At 40.7% G+C, this 24532-nt stretch overlaps 1 protein-coding gene across 4 annotated transcripts in view; it reads right to left on the bottom strand.

Annotated features, from left to right (window-relative positions):
• The window catches only part of CHDH (choline dehydrogenase), a 40674-nt gene that overhangs the window by 12938 nt on the left and 3204 nt on the right, over positions 1-24532 (bottom strand). For 2 of the 4 annotated variants that reach the window (XM_040454790.1, XM_040454791.1), the window contains exon 2: positions 22936-22999. The gene's annotated coding sequence lies outside the window, so the exon portion shown is untranslated. Of the gene's footprint in view, positions 1-10550; positions 10570-22935; positions 23000-23935; positions 24014-24532 lie in introns of those variants that run through there. The other 2 variants (XM_040454792.1, XM_040454793.1) reach the window with 2 other exon arrangements.

The raw sequence follows: 24532 nt of genomic DNA, 5'->3' as shown, positions 1-24532 counted from the left end.
GTAAATTCACCAGTAAATTTCACTGGCAAAAGAAAACATAGTAATAACATAATCACTTAAAAAGCTAGTATGAAGGTAAAAGACAAAAGTAGTAAAATCAATTATACCTACAAAAATTAGTTAAGGGATACACAAAATAAAAAGATATAATATACAAAATAAAAAGATGTCATATACATTAAAACATGGAGGAGGAGAGTAAAAATGTAGTACTTTCAGAATATGTTCAAACTTAAATGACTGACTTAATATAGAGTGTTACATACAGAGGATGTCATACATGAGTCTTATAGTAACCACAAACCAAAAATGTGTAATAAGTATGCAAAAATAAAGACAAAGGAACAAAGGGCAACACTAAAAAAAGTCACCAAATCAGAATGGAAGAGAGCAAGAAGAAAGGAGTATAGAACAACTACAAAAAACAACCAGAAAACAATTTACAAAATGGTAATAAGTATATACCTATCAATAATTACTTTAAATGTAAATGGATAAATCCTTCAATCAAAAGACACAGGATGACTGAATGAATACAAAAATAAGACCCATCTATATGCTGTCTATGAAAGACTCGCTTCAGACCTAAAGACACATAGACACAAGCAGATTCAAAGTGAAGAAGTGGAAAAAGATATTGGAAGCAAAAAAAAAAAAAACTCAGGTCATGATCTCACAGTCTGTGGGTTCAAGCCCTGCATCGGGCTCTGTGCCAAAAGTACAGAGCCTGCTTGGGATTCTGTCTCCCTCTCTCTCTTTGCCCCTTGCCCCCTCACACCCTCTCTCTTTCTAAAATAAATAAACATTAAAATAAAGACTGTAACAAGAGATACATAATGATAAAGTGATCAATACAAGAGAATATAACAATTGTAAATATCTGCGCACCCAACATAGGAGGACCTAAACATATGAAACAAATATGAGCAGACTTACAGGGAGAAATTGATAGTAATACAATAATAGTAGAGGAGTTTAAAATCCCACTTCAAGACTAGATAGATCATCCATGCAAAAAAATCAATAAGGAAACAGTAGTTTAGAATGGAAATTAAGACCAGATAGACTTAACAGATATATACAGAACATCCCATCCCAAAACAACAGAATATACATTCTTTAAAAGTGCACATGTAATGTTCTCCAAAATAGCTCTCATGTTAGGCCAAAATACAAGTTTCAATAAATTTTAAAAGCATGAAATCGTATCAAGCATCTTTTCCAACCACGATGGTATGAAACTAGAAATCAATTACTAGAAAAAAATGCAAACACACAGAAACTAAACAACATGCTACTAAACAACCAATAGGTCAATGAAGAAATAAAGGAGGAAATTTAAAAATACCTAGAGACAGGGGCACCTGGGTGGCTCAGTCGGTTGGGCGGCCGACTTCGGCTCAGGTCATGATCTCGCGGTCCATGAGTTCGAGCCCCGCGTCGGGCTCCGTGCTGACAGCTCAGAGCCTGGAGCCTGTTTCAGATTCTGTGTCTCCCTCTCTCTGACCCTCCCCCGTTCATGCTTTGTCTCTCTCTGTCTCAAAAATAAATAAACGTTAAAAAAATAAAAATAAAAAAATACCTAGAGACGAATGAAAATAGAAACACAATGGTTCAAAATCTTTGGGACTTAGCAAAAGTAGTTCTAAGAGAGAAATTTATAATGATACAGTCCTACCTCAAGAAACAAACAAACAAAAATCTCAATCTAACTAGAAAAAGAAGAAAGCCCAAAGTCAGCAGAAGGAAGGAATTAATATCAGAGCAGAAATACATAGACTAAAAAAACACTATAGAAAAGATCAATGAAACTAAGAGCTGGTTCTTTGAAAAGATAAGCAAAACTGATAAACCTCTAGCCAGATTCATCAATGAAAAAAAAGAAAACTCACGAAAAAGAGAAATTACAACCAACACCACAGAAATACAAAGGATTATGAAACAACTATGAAAAATTATACATCAACAAACTGAAAAACCTAGAAGTGGATAAATTTCTAGAAACATACAATTTTCCAAGACTGAATCAGGAATAAATAAAAAAATTGGAACAGACCAGGGGCACCTGGATGGCTCAGTTGGTTAAGCATCCTACTTCGGCTCAGGTTGTGATCTCTCAGTTTCTGAGTTCAAGCCCCGTGTTGGCTCTGTGCTGACAGCTCAGAGCCTGGAGCTTGCTTCAGATTCTGTGTCTCCCAGTTTCTTGGCCCCTCCCATGCTCATGCTCTGTCTCTCTCTGTCTCTCATTAATAAATGTTAAAAAAATTTTTAATAAAAAAAAAATTGGAACAGACCTACTAGTAGTAATGAAATTGAATCAGTAATGACAAAGATCTCAACAAACAAAAGTCCAGGACCAGATAGCTTCACAGGTGAACTGTATCAAACATTTGAATTAGCATTAATACCTATCCTTCTCAAACTATTCCAAAAAATAGAAGAGACAGGAATGCTTCCAAATTCATTCTATGAGGCCAGCATTACCCTAATACCAAAACCACACAAAGATACTACAAGAAAATTATAGACCAATATCCCTGATAAACAATGATGCAAAATTTCTCAACAAAATATTAGCAAACCCAATTATAAAACAATATATTAAAACGATCATTCACCACAATCAAGTGGGATTTATTTCAGGGATGCAAGGGTGATTCAATATTTGCAAATCAATCAACCTGATACACCATATTAACAAAATGAAGAATAAAAATCATGCAATCCTCTCAATAAATACAGAAAAAAAATCACAAAATTCAACATCTATTCATGATAAAAACTATCAACAAAACGGGCAGAGAAGAAACATGTCTCAAAATAATAATGGCCATATATGACACACCCACAGCTAATTTCATAGTCAATGGTGAAAAGCTAAAAGCTTTCCCTCTAACATCAGGAATAAGACAGGGATGTCCACTCTCACCACGTTCATTCAACATAGTACCAGAAGCCCTAGCCACAGCAATCAGACAAGAAAAAGAAATAAAAGGCATCCAAATTAGTAAAGAAAAAGTAAAACTGTCACTCTTGGCAGATGGCATGATACTATAGATTAAAAAACAAAAACAAAAACACCTAAAGATTAAAAAAAAAAAACTACTGGAACTAATAAATGAATTCAGTAAAGTTGCAGGATACAAAATTAATATACAGAACTCTGTTGAGTTTCTATACACTAATAATCAACTGGCAGAAAGAGAAATAAAGAAAATAATCCCATTTACAATTGTATCAAAAAGAATAAAATACCTAAGAATAAATTTAACCAAGGAGATCAAAGACCTGTATTCTGAACTATAAGATATCAATGAATGAAATTGGAGATGACACAAATAAATGGAAAGATAGGTCTGAAGAATTAATATCATTAAAATGTCCATACTTGGGGCGCCTGGGTGGCTCAGTCGGTTAAGCATCCGACTTCAGCTCAGGTCACGATCTCACGGTCCGTGGGTTCGAGCCCTGCGTCGGGCTCTGGGCTGATGGTCAGAGCCTGGAGCCTGTTTCCGATTCTGTGTCTCCCTCTCTCTCTGCCCCTCCCCTGTTCATGCTCTGTCTCTCTCTGTCTCAAAAATAAATAAACGTTAAAAAAAAAAAAGTTAAAAAAAAATGTCCATACTTCACCAAGCAATCTACAGATTCAATGCAATCCCTATCAAAGTAACAATTGATTTTTCACAGAACTAGAACAAGTAGTCCTCAGATTTGTATGGAACCACAAAAGACCCTGAATAGCCAAAACATTCTTCAGAAAGAAGAACAAGGCTGGAGATATAATGCTCCCAGATTTCAAACTACACTACAAAGCCATAGTAATCAAAGCAGTATGATACTGGCACAAAAACAGACACATAGATCAATGGAACAGAACAGAGAGCCCAGAAATAAACCTGTACTTACATGGTCAAATAATCTATCACAAAGGAGGCAAGAATACACAATAGGAAAAAGTCTCTTTTTGTTGGGCAAATGGGACAGCTATGTGCAGAAGAATGAAATTGGGCCACTTTCTTACACCATACACAAAAATAAACTCAAAATGGATTAAGGACCTAAATGTAATATCTAAAACCATAAGAATCAGAGAAGTAAACATAGATAGTAAATTCTGACATCTGCTTTGGCATTATTTTTCTGGATTGGTCTCTCCAAGCAAAGCAAACAAAAGAGAAAAGAAAAAAGAAAAAACTGGGATTACATCAAGTTAAAAAACTTTTGCACAGCAAAGGAAACCATCAACAAAATGAAAACACAAGATGTTTGAGAGAAGAACGAATGGATGGGAGAAAATATCTGCAAAATGATTTATCTGATAACGGGTAAATATCCAAAAAAGATAAAGAACGTGCACAACTCAACACCAGAAAAACAAATAATCTAATTTAAAAATGGGCAGAGGACCTGAATAGACCTATTTTTCCAAAGAAGACATACAGATGGTCAACAGACACATGAAAAGATGTTCAGCATTACAAATCATTACAGAAATATAAATCAAACCCACAATGAGAAATCGCCTCACACCAGCCAGAATGGCTAGTATCAAGAGGACAAGAAAAAACAAGTGTTGGCAAGGATGTGGAGAAAAGGGAACTCTCCTGTATTATTGGTAGGAATGTATATTGGTGCAGCCACTATGGAAAATGTAGTTTCCTCAAATTATTAAAAACAGAAATACTATATGATCCAGTAATTCCACTTCTGGGTATTTACCCAGAGAAAACAAAAACACTAATTTAAAAAGATATATGCATCTCTGTTTATTGAGCATTATTCACAATAGTCAAGATATGAAAGCAACGTATGTGTCCTTGGATAGATGAATGAATAAAGAAAATACGGTGTATTACACAATGGAATATTACTCAGCTATAAAAAATAATGAAATATTGCCATTGGCAACAACATGGAGGGATCTAGACGGTATAATGCTAAGTGAAATAAGTCACAGAAAGATAGATACCATATAATTTCATTAATATGTGTAATTTAAGAAACAAATGAACAAAGAAAAAATGAGACAAAAAAACCAAACTCCCCTTATTTTTTTATCTTTTCAGAATATAATTGACTGTCAAAAGCAAAGGTAGTACAATATATAATAGGGTTTATAATATATGTAGCATTAAAATATATATAACAATAAAAGCACAAAGTATGGGATGGGGGAAATAGAAGTATACTTTTGTAAGGTTTTTATACCCTACATGAAGTGGTACAATATTATTTGAAGGTATACTGTGATAAGTGAAAGGTATGTATCGTAAACCCTATCATAATCACTAAAAAGTAAATAAGAATTGGAGCTAATAAATCAATAGTGGAGATAAAATAATATAAAATAATCAAGAGGTAAAAGAAACTTAAAAGAGATAGGACAAATCAAGAGCAAATAGTAAAATGTTAGATTTAAATCAAACCATATCAATAATTACATTAACTGTAAATAGTACAAACACTCTAATAAAAATGCAGAAACTGTCAGGTGGAATTTTTAAAAAGACTCAAGTATGTGCTGCCTACAGAAAAAAAAAACACACCACTTTAAATACAAGGACACAGGTAATAAAAAAAATGGAAAAATAGATGCACCACATAAACTGTATATAAAAACAGTCTACAAAAAAACAATTAGACTGAATATATTAATTTTAGACAATGTAGACTTCAGTACAAAGAATATTACCAAGGTTAGGAAGACATTTCAAGATGATAATGATAAAAGGGCTAATTTATCAAAGACAAAACAATTCTAAATGTGTATGTGCCTAATAGAGCTTCAAAATCATGAAGCAAAAATGACAGAACTGAAAGGAGAAATGAATAAATAAATACACAGTTACACCTGGAGACTTCAACATTCCCCCTCTCAGTAACAGATAAAACAACTAGGCAAAAAATCAGAATATAGAAAACTTGAACAACATTATGAACTACATTGACCTAATTAACACTTATTATTAAACACCCAAACAACAGCAGAATACATGTTCTTTGCAAATATACCTCACTAAGAGAGACCTTGTTCTGGGTTATAATAAGAATCTCAACAAATGCAAAAGGACTGAAATGACACAAAGTATGTTGTCTGTCCACAAAATGATTTAGAAATTATATATAGAGAAATAGATATCTATATGTATATCACCATAAAAAATTAAGCAACACTCTTCTATAAAACCCATGAGTCAAAAAAGAGATCACAAGAGAAATTAGCACATGTTTGAACTGAATGAAAATGAAAACACAAGAGACCAAAATGTGTGGAATTCAGGTAAAGCAGTGCTTTGAGGAAATATATGGCATTATAATGCTTATATTAGAAAAGCCAGATCTGAAATTGATGGTCTATATTTTTTTACCTCTAAAAAAAGAAAAAAATCAGAAAAAACAATCCCAGAGTCATCATAAATAATAAACATTAATAGTAGAAATAAATAAAATTGAAAACAAATTTTAAAAAAGTTTCAAGTTTACTTATTTAGAGAGAAAGAGAGAGAGACAAGAGACAGAGAAAGAGCAAGCAGAGGATGGGAGAGAGAGAATCCAAAGCAGGCTCCACGCTGTCAGCACAGAGCCTAATGCAGGGCTCAAACTCAGGGACTGTGAGATCATGACCTGAGCTGAAACGAAGAGTCAGATGCTTAACTGATTGACCCACCCGGGTGCCCCATTTTTAAAAATTTTTTAAAGTTCATTTATTTAGAAAACAAATTTAAAAGTAGAAAAAATAAAACCAAAATTTGGTTCTTTAAAACAATAAAATTAATAAACCTCTACCCAAAAAAAGAGAGGTAACACAAATTACCAACACCAGCAAATGACAGAGGGGGTATTGCTACATATTCTACAGACAATAAAAAACAGTATTCTGAAACTTTTATGCCAACAAATGTGATCATTAAGACAGTATGGATAAATTTCTTGAAAGATTATCCAAGCTCACTCAAGAACTATATAACCTAAATAGCTCTACATACCTATTAAAGAGATCGAATTCATTATTTAAATTTTTCCCACAAAGAAAACTGTAGACTTCATTGGTAAAATCTAACAAACATCAAAGATATAATAATACTGATTCTACAGAAAACAGAAGAGTAGAGAACACTCTCCGATTCATTTTACAAAGCCACCAGAATCCTGTTACTGAAGACATCACAAGAAGACTACACACCAATATCCTTCATGAACAAAGATGCAAAAATCTTTAACAAATTTTTAGCAAATCAAATCCAGCAACATACATTATAACCAATTACAGTTTATCCCAGGAATGCAAAGTTGGTTCAACAGCAGAAAAATCAACATGTTTCATCATATTAAGAAACTAAAAAAGAAAAACCATATGATTGTCTTAATGCAGAAAGCATTTAGTAATATTCCACATTCCATCCATAAAATCTGTGTACCCAAGGAATTAAAGAGAACTTCCCAGTAAAGAGCATCTATGAAATACCTACACCTAACTATATATTCAATAGTGAAAGGTGAAAAACTTTCCCCCTGAGGTCAGGAACAAGGCAAGGATATTCACCCTCACCACATTTATTCAATACCGTGCAAAGGTTCTAACCAGAATTTTAAGGCTAATTAATTCATTAATATAAAAGTGGAAGACAGGGGTACCTGGGTGGCTCAGTCAGGGTTAAGCGTTTGACTTTGGCTCAGGTCATGATCTCACCGTCGTGGTTTCAGGCCCGCATCAGGCTCTGTGCTGACATCTCAGAGCCCGGAGCCTGCTTTGGATTCTGTGTCCCCTTCTCTCTCTGACCCTCCCCTGCCTACACTCTGTCTCTGTCTCTCAAAAAAATAAAATATTTAAAAACAGTTTTTTTAAAGTGTTTTTTAAAAGTGGAAGGCAAGGGGCGCCTGGGTGGCGCAGTCGGTTAAGCGTCCGACTTCAGCCAGGTCACGATCTCGCGGTCCGTGAGTTCGAGCCCCGCGTCGGGCTCTGGGCTGATGGCTCAGAGCCTGGAGCCTGTTTCCGATTCTGTGTCTCCCTCTCTCTCTGCCCCTCCCCCGTTCATGCTCTGTCTCTCTCTGTCCCAAAAAAAATAAATAAACGTTGGAAAAAAAATAAAAAAAAAAAGTGGAAGGCACACAGATTAGAGAGAAAGAATTATAAATGTTTTATTTGCAGATAACATGAGCATCTACATAGAAATTCCCAAGGAATTTATGAAGGGTACTGAGAATTAATAAGCGAATTTAACAAGGATATAGGATACAAGGTCAACATACAAAAGTCAATTGTATTTTTATATACTATAAACAATTGGAAATTTAAATGTAAACGTAAGTAAAAAAAAATGAATTTATTTTTGATGTTTGACTGCTGGCAGGTTTAAGCTCCATTCCCTCCTTCTTGCCGTGTATCTGGGCAAGTCAATAAGATAGCCCTGGCATTTCTGCCCTCACTGTCAGTTGGGGCAGGGGGACAGGGGAGTTCAAATCATAAAAATCCAACCTATACACAGGTATCTTCACCTTGCTCCTGTTCCCCAACCATAATAAAAACCGGAGCCACTCACCCTTCCCTTCACTCAAGCTACCCCAGAACAACTCGTGTGCCTGCACTGCTCTCCCCAGAAAACCCCATTCTGTGAAAAACAAGCCCTGTTGTAGCTCTTGGTATATGTGTGGTGTCATCAGTCTCAACATTCAAACAAATTTTGGGTGGTGGTAGGGCTGATCCCATCTTCTGTGGGGCAACCACAAAACAAAACAGTATCATTTACAAGAGCATCAGGAAATGTGAAATGCTTAGGAGTACATTTAACAAAATATGTGCAAGACTTATACAATGAAAACTACAAAAACCCGCTGACAGAAATTAAAGAAAACCTAAATAAATAGAAACAGATACCATGAACAGGAAGACATAACACTGTTATGATGTCAATACTCTCTAAATTGATTTATAGATATAATGCAATGGCAATCAGATCTCAGCAGGATGTTTTTTTATAGAAATTGACATGCTGACTTCAAAATGTATATGGAAATACAAAGAACATAGAAAGTTGTAGTAAAGTCGTACAAAGAAACTCTTCACAATAGTGAAAATGAAGGAACACAGAACTTCACATCAACACAAATGAATCTTAGAAATATATTCAGGGGCGCCTGGGTGGCGCAGTCGGTTAAGCGTCCGACTTCAGCCAGGTCACGATCTCGCGGTCCGTGAGTTCGAGCCCCGCGTCGGGCTCTGGGCTGATGGCTCGGAGCCTGGAGCCTGTTTCCGATTCTGTGTCTCCCTCTTTCTCTGCCCCTCCCCCGTTCATGCTCTGTCTCTCTCTGTCCCAAAAATAAATAAAAACGTTGAAAAAAAAATTTTTTTTTTAAATAAAAAAAAAAGAAATATATTCAAATATAAAAGCAAACTTATGGATGGTATGACCTAAATAAGACCTTTATATAAATAGTTTCAAAACATGTAATCCATGTATGTACCTAACATCAGAGCCCCAAAATATATGAAGCAAGCATTAACAGATTTGAAGGGATTATCATATAATTCAACAGTAATTAGTGGAGACTTCTATACTCAAATTTCAATAATGGATAGAATAACCATTATAGATCAATAGGAAATAGATGATTTAACACTACAAACCAACTGGACCCAGTAGACATATACAGAATACTCCATCCAACAGCAGAATATACATTTTTCTCAAGTGCACATGGAACATTCTTCCAGGACAGACATATGTTAGCCTATAAATCTTAATAAATTTTAAAATATTTAAATCATACAAAGTATCTTTTCTAATCATAATGAAAGTAGGGATCAATATCAAAAGGAAAACTAGAAAATTCACAAAAATGTGGAAATTAAACAACACACTCTTAAACAGCCAACTTGTCAAAGAAGAAATCACAAGGAAAATTAGAGACAAATGAAAATGAAAACAACATAACAAAACTTAGGAGATGGAGCAAAAGCAGTGCTAACTGGGAAATTTTTAGTTGTAAATGCATACATTTAAAAAGAAGAAACATCTCAAAAAAAAAAAAATAACCTAACTTTAAATCTTAAGATACTACAAAAGAAGAGCAAACTAAGCCCAAAGCTAGCAGAAGAAAGGAAATAATAGATTAGAACAGAGATTAATGAAATAAAGAACAGAAAAATAGAGAAAATCAAGCCAAAAGTTATTCTTCAAAAAAAAAAAAAAAAAAAAGACAAACTTTTGAGTAGAATGGCTAAGAAAAAAGAGAGAAGACTCAAATTAGTAAAATCAGAAATGAAAGTGGGGACATCACTACTGATTTTACAGAAATAAAAAGGATTATAAGCACTATGAATAACTGTATATCAACAAATTAGATATCCTAGATGAAATTCCCAAAAAATTCCCAGAAATAGACCATCCATCAAAACTGAATTATGAAGAAATAGAAAATATGAATAAACCTGTAACTTATAGTAAGGAGATAGAATCAGTAATCAAAACCCTCCAAACAAAGAAAAGCCCTGGACAAGATGGCTTCACTCATGAATTCTACCAAATGTTTAAAAAAGTTAATATCAATACTTCTCAAATTATTCCAAAAAATGAAGGGAGAGAAAATTTCCTAATTCCTTGTATGAGGCTGGCATTACCTAGAAACCAAAGTCAGACAGACACTAACAAGAAAACTACCGACCAATATATCTTATGAATATCAATGCAAAAATTATCAACAAAATATAAGCAAACTCAATTCATTATATTAAAGAAGATTATGCACCAAGTGGAATTTGTTCCAGGAATTCAAGGATGGTTCAACATACAAAAATCAATCAATATAATACACCACACTAACAGAATGAAGGAATAAAAACTATATAATCATCTCAACTGATGCAGAAAAAAACATTTTAGAAAATTAAACATTTTCATGATAGAAACCATTCCATTTATAATAGCATCAAAAAGAATAAAACACTTAGAAATAAATTTATCCACAGAGTTTAAACACACTACAAAACATGGCTGAACAAAATTAAAGAAGACATAAAGAAAAGGAAAAAACCCCACGTTCATGGACTTAATATTGTTAGCGATAATACTACTCAAAGCAATGTAATAGATACAATGTAATATATAGATTCAATGTAATCTCTATCAAAAGCCCAACAGTGTTTTGTTTTTTTTTTGCAAAAACAGAGAAACTTAACCTAAAATTCATATGGCATCTCAAGAGACCCCAAATATCCAAAATAGTCTTAGAAAAGAAGAAAGTTGGAGGAATCACACTTCCTGATTTCAATACTTACTACAAAGCTACAGTAAGCAAAATAGTGTGGTGGTGGCATAAGAATAGACATGTACACCAACAGAATAGAGAGCCTAGAAATAAACCCTTGCATAAGTGGTTAACTGGGGGTGTCTGGGTCTGTTAAGCGTCTGACTTTGGCTCAGGTCATGATCTCATGATTCGTGAGTGTGAGCCCCGTGTTGGGTTCTGTGATGACAGCTCAGAGCCTAGAGCCTGCTTCAGATTCTGTGTCTCCCTCTCTCTGTCCCTCGTCCACTCACACTGTCTCTCTCTCAAAAGTAAACAAACATTAAAAAAAAAAAATGGTTGGGAATGCAAGCTGGTGCAGCCACTCTGGAAAATAGTATGGAGGTTCCTCAAAAAACTAAAAATAGAACTACCCTACGACCCAGTAATTGCACTACTAGGCGTTTATCCACAGGATACAGGTGTGCTGTTTCGAAGGGACACATGCACCCCCATGTTTGTAGCAGCACTATCAACAACAGCCAAAGTATGGAAAGAGCCCAAGTGTCCATTGATGGATGAATCAATACAGAAAATGTGGTGTATATATATACAATGGAGTATTACTCGGCAATCAAAAAAAATGAAATCTTGCCATTTGCAACTACGTGGATGGAACTGGACAGCATTATGCTAAGTGAAGTTAGTCAGAGAAAGACAAAAATCATATGATTTCACTCATATGAGGACTTTTTTTTTTTTAATTTTTTTTTTCCAACGTTTATTTATTTTTGGGACAGAGAGAGACAGAGCATGAACGGGGGAGGGGCAGAGAGAGAGGGAGACACAGAATCGGAAACAGGCTCCAGGCTCCGAGCCATCAGCCCAGAGCCTGACGCGGGGCTCGAACTCACGGACCGCGAGATCGTGACCTGGCTGAAGTCGGACGCTTAACCGACTGCGCCACCCAGGCGCCCCACTCATATGAGGACTTTAAGAGACAAAACAGATGAACATAAGGGAAGGGAAACAAAAATAATATAAAAACAGGGAGGGGGACAAAACAGAAGAGACTCATAAATATGGAGAACAAACGGAGGGTTGCTGGAGGGGTTGTGGGAGGAGGGATGGGCTAAATGGGTAAGGGGCACTAAGGAATCTACTCCTGAAATCACTGTTGCACTATATGCTAACTAATTTGGATGTAAATTTTAAAAAATAAATAATAAAATTTTAAAAATAAATAAATTTTCCACATTCATACCTAGTTAATAAAATAAATTAGATAATTACAGCTAATTCAGTTTCTCTCGCACTATTTTACTCAAATGAAATTAGATACCAAATTTAAAATAAATCAGACAATTTTTGACTGTTTAATATTCAAACATATCACTTAAATAAGTAACATGGTTTTTAGAGCTAACTTAGAATTTTTAAAATCTGTCTATAGTTTAATCATTTTCTATTTTTTTCATTGATTTATGTCATTCTGGTTGTGTCATAATAAGAAACAATAAAAGGAAATAATAGAAAATTACTATTTTAAAATATTACAATTCTACATAAAATATGAGCCTAGAGATTATTGAAAGTAATATATGTAGTTTTGTCATTTATCTTCAGAAATGTAATATGTGCTATTTAATATCCAAATAATAATATCTTCCTTCATAGATTAAAAAAAAATGTGGTTAACTGATTTTTGACAGTGTGCCAAGACTACTCCATGCAGAAAGCTTGGTCTTGCATTAAGTTGGACCCTTACCTTATGCCACGTATTAAAATTAAAATAGATAAAAAACCTAAATATAAGAACTAAAATTACAAAACCCTTAGATTAAAACATAGGGGAACATCTTCATGACACTGGATTTGGTAATGATTTCTTGTATAAACACCAAAAGCACAGGCAACAACAACACAATAGATAAATTGGACTTCATCAACATTAAAAACTGTGCACCAAAGGACTCCATCAAGAGACTAGAATGATAACCCACAGAATGGGAGAAAATATTTGCCAATGATATATCTGAAAAGGGATTAACATCTAGAATATATTTTTTTAAAAACTCCTACTATTCAATTACAGGAAAAAACAACAACCCAATAAAAAAAGATTGAGCAAACGACTGAAACAGAAATTTCTCCAAAAATATACAAATGGCCAATAACCATATGAAAAGATGCTCAACATCACTAAAACAACTTAAAGCCACAACAGGATACCACCTCACACACATTAGGATGTCTAAAACAAAATTTTTTTAAAAAAGGAAAGCAACAAGCGTTGACAAGGATGTGGAGAAATTGGAGCCCTCGTGCACCATCAGCTGGAATGTAAAATGGCACGGTTACTGCAAAAACAAAACAAAACAAAACAAAAAAACACACAAAAAGATAGTTTGGTGGTTCCTCAAAAAGTTAAACATAGAATTACCTTATGATCTGGCAATTCCACTCCTAGGTATATACCCAAAACAACTGAAAGCAAGGTCTCAGATATTTGTACCCCAATGCTTTTAGCAGAATTATTCAAAATAGCAAAAAGGTAAAAACAACATAAATGTCTATCGATAGATGACTGAATGAGCAAGATGCGGTATATACATACAATGGAATATTATTCAGCCATAAAAAGGAACATTCTAATACATGCTACAACAAGGATGAATCTTAAAAACTATGTGAAGTAATTCTGCCACAAAAGGACAACTGTTGTATGGTTCCACTTATATGAGATCAATTCATAGAGACAGAAAGTAGATTAGAGGTGACCAGGGGCTAGGGAGAGAGGAAACGGGGAGTTACAGGCACACCTCCAGGACACTGCAGGTGTGGTTCCAGATCATTGGAAGATCATCCAGATCATAAAGCAAGTATCACAATAAAGTGAGTCAAATGAAGTTTTTAGGTTCCCAGTGCATATAAAAGTTATGTTTACACTATAGTGCAGTCTATTAAGTATGCAATAGTGTTATGCCAAAAAAAAATGTATATACCTTAAGAATATCTTACTACTGAAAAATGCTAACCATGGGGCGTGTGGGCGGCTCAGTCGATGATGTGTCCAACCCTTGATTTCAGCTCAGGTCATGATTTCACAGTTCGGTTCGTGGGATTGAGCCCCATATCAGGCTCTGTGCTGACAGCATGAAGACTGTTTGGGATTCTTCTCTCCCTCTCTCTCTGCCCGTCTCCTGCTTGTGCTCTCTCAAATAAATATTAAAAAAAAAAATAGAATAAAAAATGCTAACCATCATCTGAGCTTTCAGCAAGTCAATCTTTTTGCTGATGGAGGATCCTGCTGTGTTGACAGCAGCTGACTGATCAGGGCAGTGGCTGCAGATGGCTGGGGCTGTTGTCGCAATTTCTTTAAGACAACGGTGAAGTTTGCTGCATTGAGTGATTCTTGCTTTCACAAATGATTTCTCTGTAGGATGCGATGCATAGAACTTCTTTCAAAATTGGAGTCAATCTTCTCAAATCTTGCTGCTACTTTTATCACCTAAATTCATGTGATATTATAATGTGTTTTCATTTCAAAAATCTTCACAGCATCTTCACCTGGAATGATTCTAACCCAAGAAACTACGCTCTTGGTTTATCCCTGAGAAGCAATCCCTCATCCGTTCAAGTGTTTTCATGGGATAGCAGCAATCCGGTCCTATCTTCAGGCTCCACTTCTGATTCTAGTTCTCTTGCTGCTTCCACTACATCTGCAGTAACTTCCTCCACTGAAGTCTTAAACCTCTCAAAGACCTTCATGAGGGCTGGAATCAACTTCTTCCAAATTCCTGTTCATGTTGATATTTTGACCCTTCCATTAAGTCATGAATGTTCTTAATGGCATCTAGATAGTGAATCCTTTCCAGAAGGTTTTCAATTGACTTTGCCCAGATCCATCAGAGGAATCACTGTCTATAGCAGCTATAGCCTTATGAAATGTGTTTCTTAAATAATAAAACTTGACATTTGAAATTACTCCTTGACCCATGGATTGAAGAATGGATGTTATGTTAGCAGACAGGAAAATAACACTGATCTTGTTGTACATCTCCATTAGAACTCTCGGGTGACCAGGTGCTTTGTCAATGAGCAGTAATATTTTGAATCTTTTTTCCTGAGCAATAGGTCTCAATAGTGGGCTTAAAATATTTAGTAAACCATGTTATAAACTGATGTGCTGTCATCCAGGCTTTGTTGTTCATTTATAGAGTACAGACAGAATAGGTTTAGCATAATTCTTTTTTTTTCTTTTTTATTTACTTTGAGAGAGACAGTGCGAGTAGGGGAGGGGCACAGAGAGAGGAGAGAGAGAATCCCAAGTAGGCTGTAGGCTGCCTGCCAGTGCAGAGCCCAATGTGGGGCTTGAACACACAAAATTGTGAGCTCATGACCTGAGCCAAAACTAAGAGTTGGACGCTTAACAACGGGAGCCGCTCAGATGGCCCAGATTTAGCGTAATTCTTCAGGGCCCTAGTACTTTTGGAATGGTAAATGAACATTAGCTTCACCTTAAAGTCACCAGCTACATTCACCCTAAAAAGAGGCAACTTGTCCTTTGAAGCTTAGAAGCCAGGCATTGACTTCTCCTCTCCAGCTATGAAAGTCCCAGACGGCGTGTTCTTTCAGTGTAAGACTATTATATCTACACTGAAAATCTGGTTAGCATAGCCACCTTCATCAATTAGCTTAGCTAGACCTTCCAAAGAATTTGCTGCAGCTTCTACATCAGCACTTGCTGCTTCACCTTGTATTTTTATGTTAGGGAGACGGCTTCCTTCCTTAAACCTCGTGACCAAATCTCTGCTAGCTTCCAACTGTTCTGCAGCTTCCTCACCTCTCTCAGCCTTCACAGAATTGAAGACAGTTACAGCCTTACTCGGATTAGGCTTCAGCTTAAGGGAATGTTGTGGCTGGTTCCATCTTTTTAAAAAAAAAAAAAAAATTTTTTTTTTTACATTTATTTTTGAGAGAGAAAAAGAGAGAGAGACAGAGCACAAGTGGGGGAGGGCAGAGACAAGGGAGACACAGAATTCAAAGCAGGCTCCGGGCTCTGAGCTGTCAGCACAGAGCTCAATGCGGGGCTCAAACTCACAAACCGCGAGATCATGACCTGAGCCGAAGTCGGACACTTAACCGACTGAGCCACCCAGGCGCCCCATGGTTCGGTCTTCTATCCAGACCACTCAAACTTTCTCCATATCAGCAATAAGGCTGTTCTGCTTTCTTATCTTTGGTGTGTTCACTGAAGTACCACTTTAAAAAAAAAAAAAAGTCTTTTAATTTTATTTTAGAGAGAGAGGGCACACATGAGAAGGGGAGAGGGGCAGAGGGAGGAAGAGAGGGAAAGAGAGAGAATCCCAAGCAGTCTCTGTGCTGTGAGTGTGGAGCCCAAAGAAGGGCTCAATGCCACGACTCTGGGATCATGACCTGAGTCAAAATCAAGAGTCAGATGCTCAACGAACCGAGTCACCCAGGTGCCCCTAAAGTAGCACTTTTAATTTCCTTCAAGGACTTTCTTTGCATTTACAGCTTGGCTAACTGTTTAACTCAAGAGGCCTACCTTTGGGCCTGTCTCAGCTTTCAACATGCCTCCTTCACTAAGCTTAATTATTTCTAGCTTCTGATTTCAATTGAGAGATGAGACTCTTCCTTTCATTTGAATACTTGGAGGCCATTGTAGGCCTGTTAATTGGCCTTGGTTCAATATTGTTTCGTCTCAGGGAATAGGAAGCAGCAAGGAGAAGGAGAGAGACAGGGAAGGGCAGATCGGTGGAGCAGACAGGACACATAAGATTTACAAATCAAGTTCACCAATCTTCTGCAGGGATGGTTCGTGGCACTCCAGAACAATTACAACACCAACATCAAAGATCACTGATCACACATCACCATAGCATGATAATAAAGTTATTGAAATACTGCAAGAATTACCAAAATGTGACAGAGACATGAGGTGGACAAATTCTGTTGAAAAAATGGTGCCAACAGACTTACTTGATGCAGGGTTGTCACAAACTTGCATTTGTGAAAAACCCAGATCTACACAGTACCTTAAAGCAAAGTGCAATAAATCAAGGCATGCCTGTACTCTTTAGCGGGTACAGAACTTCTGTGTGGGGTGAGGAATGTTTTGGAAATGGATAGCAGTGATAGTTGTACAACATTGTGAACGTACTTAATGCCACTGAATTATACACTTAAAAATGGTTGAAGTGGTGATTTTTATGTTATGTATATTTTGCCATAACAAAAAAAAACTGCAAAAAACTCTCCCCTATCACATGCAATACAATTCTGGAGGTTGAGTGACTCAAACCTAGGACTGAGGAAAGTATAAAGAAATCCAGGATACTGTCTCTGAGTAGGGTGTACCCAGGTGTTTCCACTTGCACCTGCCATGTTTTGATCTTTAATCTCGGTGACAGACACAGTATGTTGGTGTAGCTCCACTGAACATCTGAAATAATTAATAATCAAAGTCGACGGGATTAGGAAGCAACGTGGCAGCTTTACCAGGAGGCACCAAGCTTATTGTGGAGAAATGAAGACAGGTCCCTTATTCTTGGGGTGATGCCCGGTCACTTACTCTCCTTGACCCCAGTCACTCCAAACCCCACCTCCTACCACAGCTCTGGCTCCAACACCCCCCTCCACATGCTCCACCATGGAGGGACCTTTAATTGCTCTCAAAGTTCTGGGCCTGGCCTTCAACTAGGCACACATCTCTGCAGCCTCTGGGCAGGGTAGACTAGACTGGGGCTTATCTGTCTGGTCCCCACCTCTGCTGAAGTTGGGAAAGTCCCTCCAGCGCCTCTGCCTCCCTCCCCCACCGCAACCCAGGATCTGCTGAATAATGGAGACAGGAGAGCTCAGGGCACTTGCCCCTCTCACTTCCCCTTCTCAGGATGCATGTGGTTCAGCTCTCCACCCCATACCATGGCCAGGGGTGGGGCTGGGCTTTCCTCTTCTCTCCAGGCAGGCCTAGTGCCCGTTGCCCCAGGCAGGCTCCTACCTCAGAGCAACATTTCCCTGCTCCTGAGATGCATCCAACAGGGGCTGGCTCCCCCCTCCCCTCAGGAGGCAGGCCTTGGGCTGGGGGAAGCAGAGGAGTCAATCAGGCTCCTGGCTCACAGTGTTGGAAGGTGACTGGCCCTACAACATGCTGACCGTGTGCAAGGGAGTAAGGGGGTGGAGGGAGTGGGGTTGAAGAGGGAGGGCCCACTACCCAAAGGGAACTCCTTGAGGCCGGGGACCCCCTAACCCCTAGTGCAGTGTCCTCTCAGGCTTCCAGACTGGGTGGGTGGACAGACCAACAGGAGCTCCCTGGCATGGACGGTGTGGGAAGTGAGGGCTGGAGTGGGGGTGGAGGTAAGGAGCCAGAGAAAGCCAGGATAGCGTGTGTTCATTTGAGGGTGTGTGTGTGTTTGGGGGGTGGGCGGGGAGTCCTATCATGGGTGGGGTAGCATCCAAGGCTTCCTTCTGAGTCTGGATGCCTCTACCCCTGACCTGCTCTGTTTCGTGGGACCGACCTCGGCTCTGTCTAGGGCCCTGTCTGGCCACTCCTGTGGCTCTGAGCAGCAGAGGAAGGGGCAAGCAGACTTCCACCCTTCTTGGCTCCCAGTCCAGGGGAGAAGACCCTCATGCCACACTCGTCTTCCTGGGGCAGTTGCACCAAACCACCCCTTCCATCCAGCCGGGCAGCTTGGAGCTGGGCACCTGGTCCCTGTGGCACTTCTGTCTGGGAAGCAAGGCTTTGGTCAGTTCAGGCCCCCACCCCCAATGCCAGCGATGGACACAGCGGATGGGTCAGGCACAGAGATGACATTCAATGAGGGGCAACAAATGTAGGGGCCACCTCACCCTATTAAGTATCACTATCCAATGAGGTTCTCAACCTTCTAGGCTGGGCTTTGTGTGGGTAAAATGAATAGTGCTCTGAATCTGCCTTTGTCTGACCATGAAGCTCCATTAAGCCATGGAACCAGAGTTATAATTATACTAGTAATAATAGGGGTGCTTCACATGGGTCACCATGCACATTGAATCCCCCAGAGACATGCATGGGGATGGAGCATGGGGAGGGGGTCTTCTCCTTCTCCATCATCATCATCATCATCATCAATCTCATGTTACAGAAATGGACAGAAGCCTGAGGGATGGAGCCCCTGGTCTGTTTCAAGCTGGAGGCCAGGACCCATCCCACCACAGGCCTGAGCAACAAAACCACATCACAGGAGCCAAAAAGTCATGGTCAGCACATGGAAAGGGTGCAAGGCACCATGTGTCCATACCAGGGCTCTGGAGGCCAAGAAGTGGTGAAGGATCAGCTTTTCTGCAGCTTGGCAAAGCCTTCCCAATGGCACAACCATCTAACTGCCCAGCCCTGTGGCAGGCTGAGGTAAGTGCAGGGTCATGGCCTAGGGTAGGAATCTTGGTCAGAGATGAGACCTGGCTGAGAGGTGAAGGTCTAGTAAATAACCCTGGGGCGCTGTCTCCTCCCACGGGACCCTCACTACCACCTCTAACCCAGGCCATCCATGCTCCCCAAGATGGTGGAATTAGCTTCCTCCGGGCCTCCTGGCTCCTCTTGTCCCAACAGCCCTGCCTAATCTGCCCCCTGCCCACTCTATCACCTTCCACCCCACCATGAGCCTTGCTGTCTGGGTTCCAGGTGCATGACCACCCTCCCTTCCTCACACCCAGGGCCTCTGCATGTGCTACGCCTCTTTCCAAATATGTGGCCCCACATCCTTTCACCTGGGCCACTCTTTGCCTTCCCTCAGGCCCCACTCAGCCATTAATTCCTCTGGGAAACCTTCCTGGGCCACTGGCCACATCCACGTGGGACTTCTTGTACCACACTTACTGGGATCTCAACAAACTAAGAGTGAGATGAGCTGTCCAAGGCCCATCCCCTGAGACAAGGGCTCTGCAGCCTCACCTCCTGCAACACTGGCCTGGGGCTGGCATTCTGGAATGCTGCCTGGCAGGACACCTAAGGAGGATGGGCCTACCTGCAGCCTACAACACCCTGAGCCTGGGCAGTATGAAACACGGCCACTGAACTCATGCATCTGTGCAAGAGTGGACAGAGGGGCTCACGGAATGTTCTGTGTCCTGACGTGGTGGTGCTCCCCCGGGGGATATACAGGTCAAAATTCACCACTGGTACACTTTACTCTATGTATGCTGTAGCTTAATTTTGTAAAAATTATAACAAGAAGACACTTCCTCCAAAAGTCAAGTTCTTCTTCCTAGAAATCTCATCTGCCACATATTGGTGCACAATCAACAAATCAGAAATCCTCTTCTCACTTCTTCAAATGGCTCATCATTTGCTGCTTTAGACAGGACCCCAGGCTGCCTGGACAGAACCCACCTGCCCCGGGAACCCCCTGGTACAGCAGCTGTGGCAGGACATAGGGCAGGGCAGAGGCTGGTTGGGATGTGCCTCAAGCTGCCAGGAAAGCCCCCCGATGGGAGCCTCTGTGCCTGAGGCCACACCAAAGGCCAGGCTTTTGTCCCCAGCTCTGCCAGGACCTGCTACATGACCTAGGCCCAGGGTTTCCTGTTGTTCCTTAGTAAACACTTGCTGTGTGACTAGTATACAAAAATATATTCACGGGCACCTGGGTGGCTCAGTCGGTTGGGCGTCTGAATTCTGCTCAGGTCATGATCTCACAGTTCATGAGTTCAAGCCCTGCATCGGGCTCTGTGCTGACAGCTCTGTGCTTCGGATTCTGTGTCTCCCTCTCTCTCTGCTCCTCCCCTGCTCACTCTCTGTCTCTCTGTCTCTCTCTCTCTCTCAAAAATAAATTTAGAAAAAAATATATAATTCACTTCATGGGGCGCCTGGGTGGCTCAGTCAGTTGAACATCCAACTTTGGCTCAGGTCATAATCTCACAGTTCGTGGGTGCGAGCCCAACACCCGGCTCTGTACTGGCAGCTCAGAGCCTAGAGCCTGCTTCGGATTCTGTGTCTCCTTTTCTCTCTCTGCCCCTCCCCAACTCGTGCTCTCTCTTTCTCTCTCTCAAAAATAAATAAACTCAAAAACGATTTTTTTTTAATAAATAAAAATACGTTCATTTCAGGAGAGGAGACAGACGTGGAAACAGGCACAGAGGGACAGTGACTTCTTTTACAAGAGCTGGGGCCAGTATTGCTGAATCTGTCCACCCCACAGACACCTGCCTGGATCAGGCTCCATCACCTCCCCCTGGGACCCTCCTAATGGATCCTAGCGGCGTCTGTGCTACCAGGACCCCCACTCCACACCACCTTACAATCTGCTCCCCACACGGTGGCTGAAGGTCAGCTTGGGCCTCACCAAAGTAACTCCACACAAAGGAAACAAGACGACGAACAACTCCTTTGGGTCCAGAGAGGGGTCTGAAGGGAAGAACACAACACTGCTTACCGTAGAGGCCGCTCTGAGGCAATTGAGGCGTGGAATGTGGAAAGGGCCACAGTAACCCCCTGGCTGAATACTGACAGACTCATAAGGTGACCCACCTCGAGATATCTATAGGCCCTAATTAACCAATGGGCTATTTACAACCAGGAAGTTACCAAAAGGGAGAATTCCCTATGTCGCCATACCTCCTCTCTTCCCCCTTTAAAAAGAGCCCCCACCCACCGCCTCCTGGCAGACAGTCTCTCCTCTGCTGTCCTGCCCTGCTGCTCCCTTGTGGTGTATTCAATAAACTTCTATCTCCTTTGTTCTGCCTCAGGTGAAGGCCAAGCCACCGGCTTCTGATCATCACCCCAGATTTGGGGGGGCCCTCAACCAATCAGGAGAGATACCGCACCCACAGAATACCCTTGCCAAAAAATTCAAACCCGAATCTGCTCAGATCCACCAATTTGGAGGAAAGTCACAGGAGCATAGGATAGGACACCCAGAGGGCCCATCAACAGAACTCAGGTTAAGGGAAGCTCCATAGATTTCTTTGACAAGAGATTCAAGTGAAAAATAAGACAGAAAGTGATGGAAGGAAATCTATGGAATAACGTGTGGATCTTCCTTAGACCCTGGAAATGTGAACACTGGCTGGATTTTTGAGGAGGTTAAGAAGGGCGTCACTGCTTGTCAGATGTGACAATGGCCCTGTGGTTATGTTGTTTAAAATGACTCTCTCAGAAATACATACTAAGAAATAGAAGAAATAGGATTTGGGATTTGCTTTAAAACAACCCAGGTGTCATGAGGGGGTGGACAAAATAGGATCACAGCTGCTTTGTGATGGACACGTGGGGCTCAGCAAAGGCTCCTGGCTAATTTTGCCGCAAATTTTCCATAAAGAAAAGGGTGTTGTTGTTGTTGTCGGTTTTAAATCTCAAATATCCCCACCAAAGGAGTGAGGGAAAGAAAGGAGGGTAGGCTGGAGAACCGCCCCCAGGCAGGGGGCCAGGTCTAGGCTGGAGGGTCCCCAACCATTCCACTGCAAATGCGTACACATTCTGTGCTCTGTGCACAGTTTTCAAGTCTCAGTTAAAAAACACCCACCTCGGGCACCTGGGACTTCAGCACAAGTCATGATCTCACTGTGAGTTCAAGCCTTGGGTGGGCGGGCTCTGCGATGACAGCCAGAACCCATTTGGATCCTGTGTCTCCCTGTCTCTCCGCCCCTCCCCCTGCTCACTTGCACGCATGTTCTCTCCCTCTCTCAAAAATAAACATTAAAAAAAAAAAAACCCACCTTACACCCAGATATGGCAGGATTCAGGGCCACCAGTGCCAGCATACACACTGTTGTGGATTGTCTGTGAAAGAGAAGAAAGTCAGAGCTGAGAAACTTCTACAGCAATGTCACACAGTTACTATGTCTGCAGGGTGTCGTCCTTAAGATAATGGCTTTAAAAAGTGAAGGGGGGGCGTGGCTCAGTCAGCTCAGGTCATGATCCCACCCTTCGTGAGTTTGAGCCCCGCGTCCAGCTCTGTGCTGACAGCTCGGAGCCTGGAACCTGCTTCAGATTCTGTGTCCCCCTCTCTCTCTGCCCCTCCCCTGCTGGCACTCTGTCCCTCTGTCTCTCAAAACGGAATAAAAGCTTAAAAAAATTTTTTTAAAGAAAATAAAATAAAAAGTAAAGGGAGCTGGTGGTCAAGATCCTTGGGTTGCAGCCCCAATGCCGTCACCACTCATGGTTTATTTAGCACCTCTGGGCCTCAGTTTCCTCATCCATAAAATGGGAACAGAGCCACCTCTTTTGTAGGTTTGATAGGAGAACAAAAGGAACTCAGAGCCAAAACACCCTTCAAAGAATGAAAAGTGTTAAGCCAAACCACGTGGAGATTTTGTCACACTCCCAGTGTGGCCTGGGCCCTGTCCCTGCCCTACTCCCTGCATAGCCTCACTCACCCTGTTTCCACCTCCATCAAGTGCAACCACGGCCAAACACAGTATTACTGATAATAGATTAACTAAAGTATCATCGATCAAAAAATAGATCACCAACCCTCCTGTGTGTGCCTGACACCTCCAGGAACCCTCCCTCCAGTCCTTTGGGGCCCACTTCATCACCCCATGTACAGCTGGGGCTCTGGGAGAACAGCGGTTCCTGCCCCCTTTGTGTTCAGACTTGCTTTCAGGTCCCAGCATGGCAACACATGCAAACACTAATGCAAGTGCACGTGGGCTGCGACTTCACAGGGTTTTGTCCCAGAACAGGCAGAAGTCATATTAACGTGGAGTTCACCACCTGGCCCCATCTGCGTTCTTTCCTGGGCTGGCCCCTCCACGCCATGGCAGCAGAGCAGACAACAGCAGTCCTGTGGCCCTGCTGGGAACAGTGGGCGCGGGGCCTCAGTGAGGCTTCATGTCCCTGGCTCAAAGAAGGCATTACCCTTGACCCTGCGAAGCCCAACGAGCTGGAGGAGAACACGGGTGGGAGGAGTACCGAGGACACAGGTGCTCCCACTACACCCAAGCCCCAGCTGGGGTGGGCCGCTGAGGCCCTGGGAAGCAGCCAGAACCGGCTTGCTCTTCATGAGACAATGAGTCCACTGTTACTGGCCAGGACCTTGATTAATATTTGCAAAAGGAGCAAAGTGGAAAATTCCACCTGGGCGGAGGCAGGGCCCAGGGGAAGTGTCAACAACCTCAATGGCCTTGTTCTCCCCGGGATGGACCAGGCAGAGAAACAAAGGCCTGATAAAGGATACAGAACCTGAGAGTGTCAATGCACTTGGATCCAAAGGAATTTCCTTATTTGGGTCAGGGAGGCATTAATTTTTTTGTCATCCTGACTTTCCTGCCCCTAAACTGACACAACACCTTGAAATCCTTCAACTCTCTT

The sequence above is a fragment of the Herpailurus yagouaroundi genome, unplaced genomic scaffold (genome assembly GCF_014898765.1).
Source record: "Herpailurus yagouaroundi ecotype Mexico unplaced genomic scaffold, PumYag 213, whole genome shotgun sequence".
In the NCBI taxonomy this organism is placed as follows: Eukaryota; Metazoa; Chordata; class Mammalia; order Carnivora; family Felidae; genus Herpailurus; species Herpailurus yagouaroundi.
The sequence above is the reverse complement of the archived record's forward strand: the minus strand, read 5'-3'. Positions and strand labels throughout refer to the sequence as shown.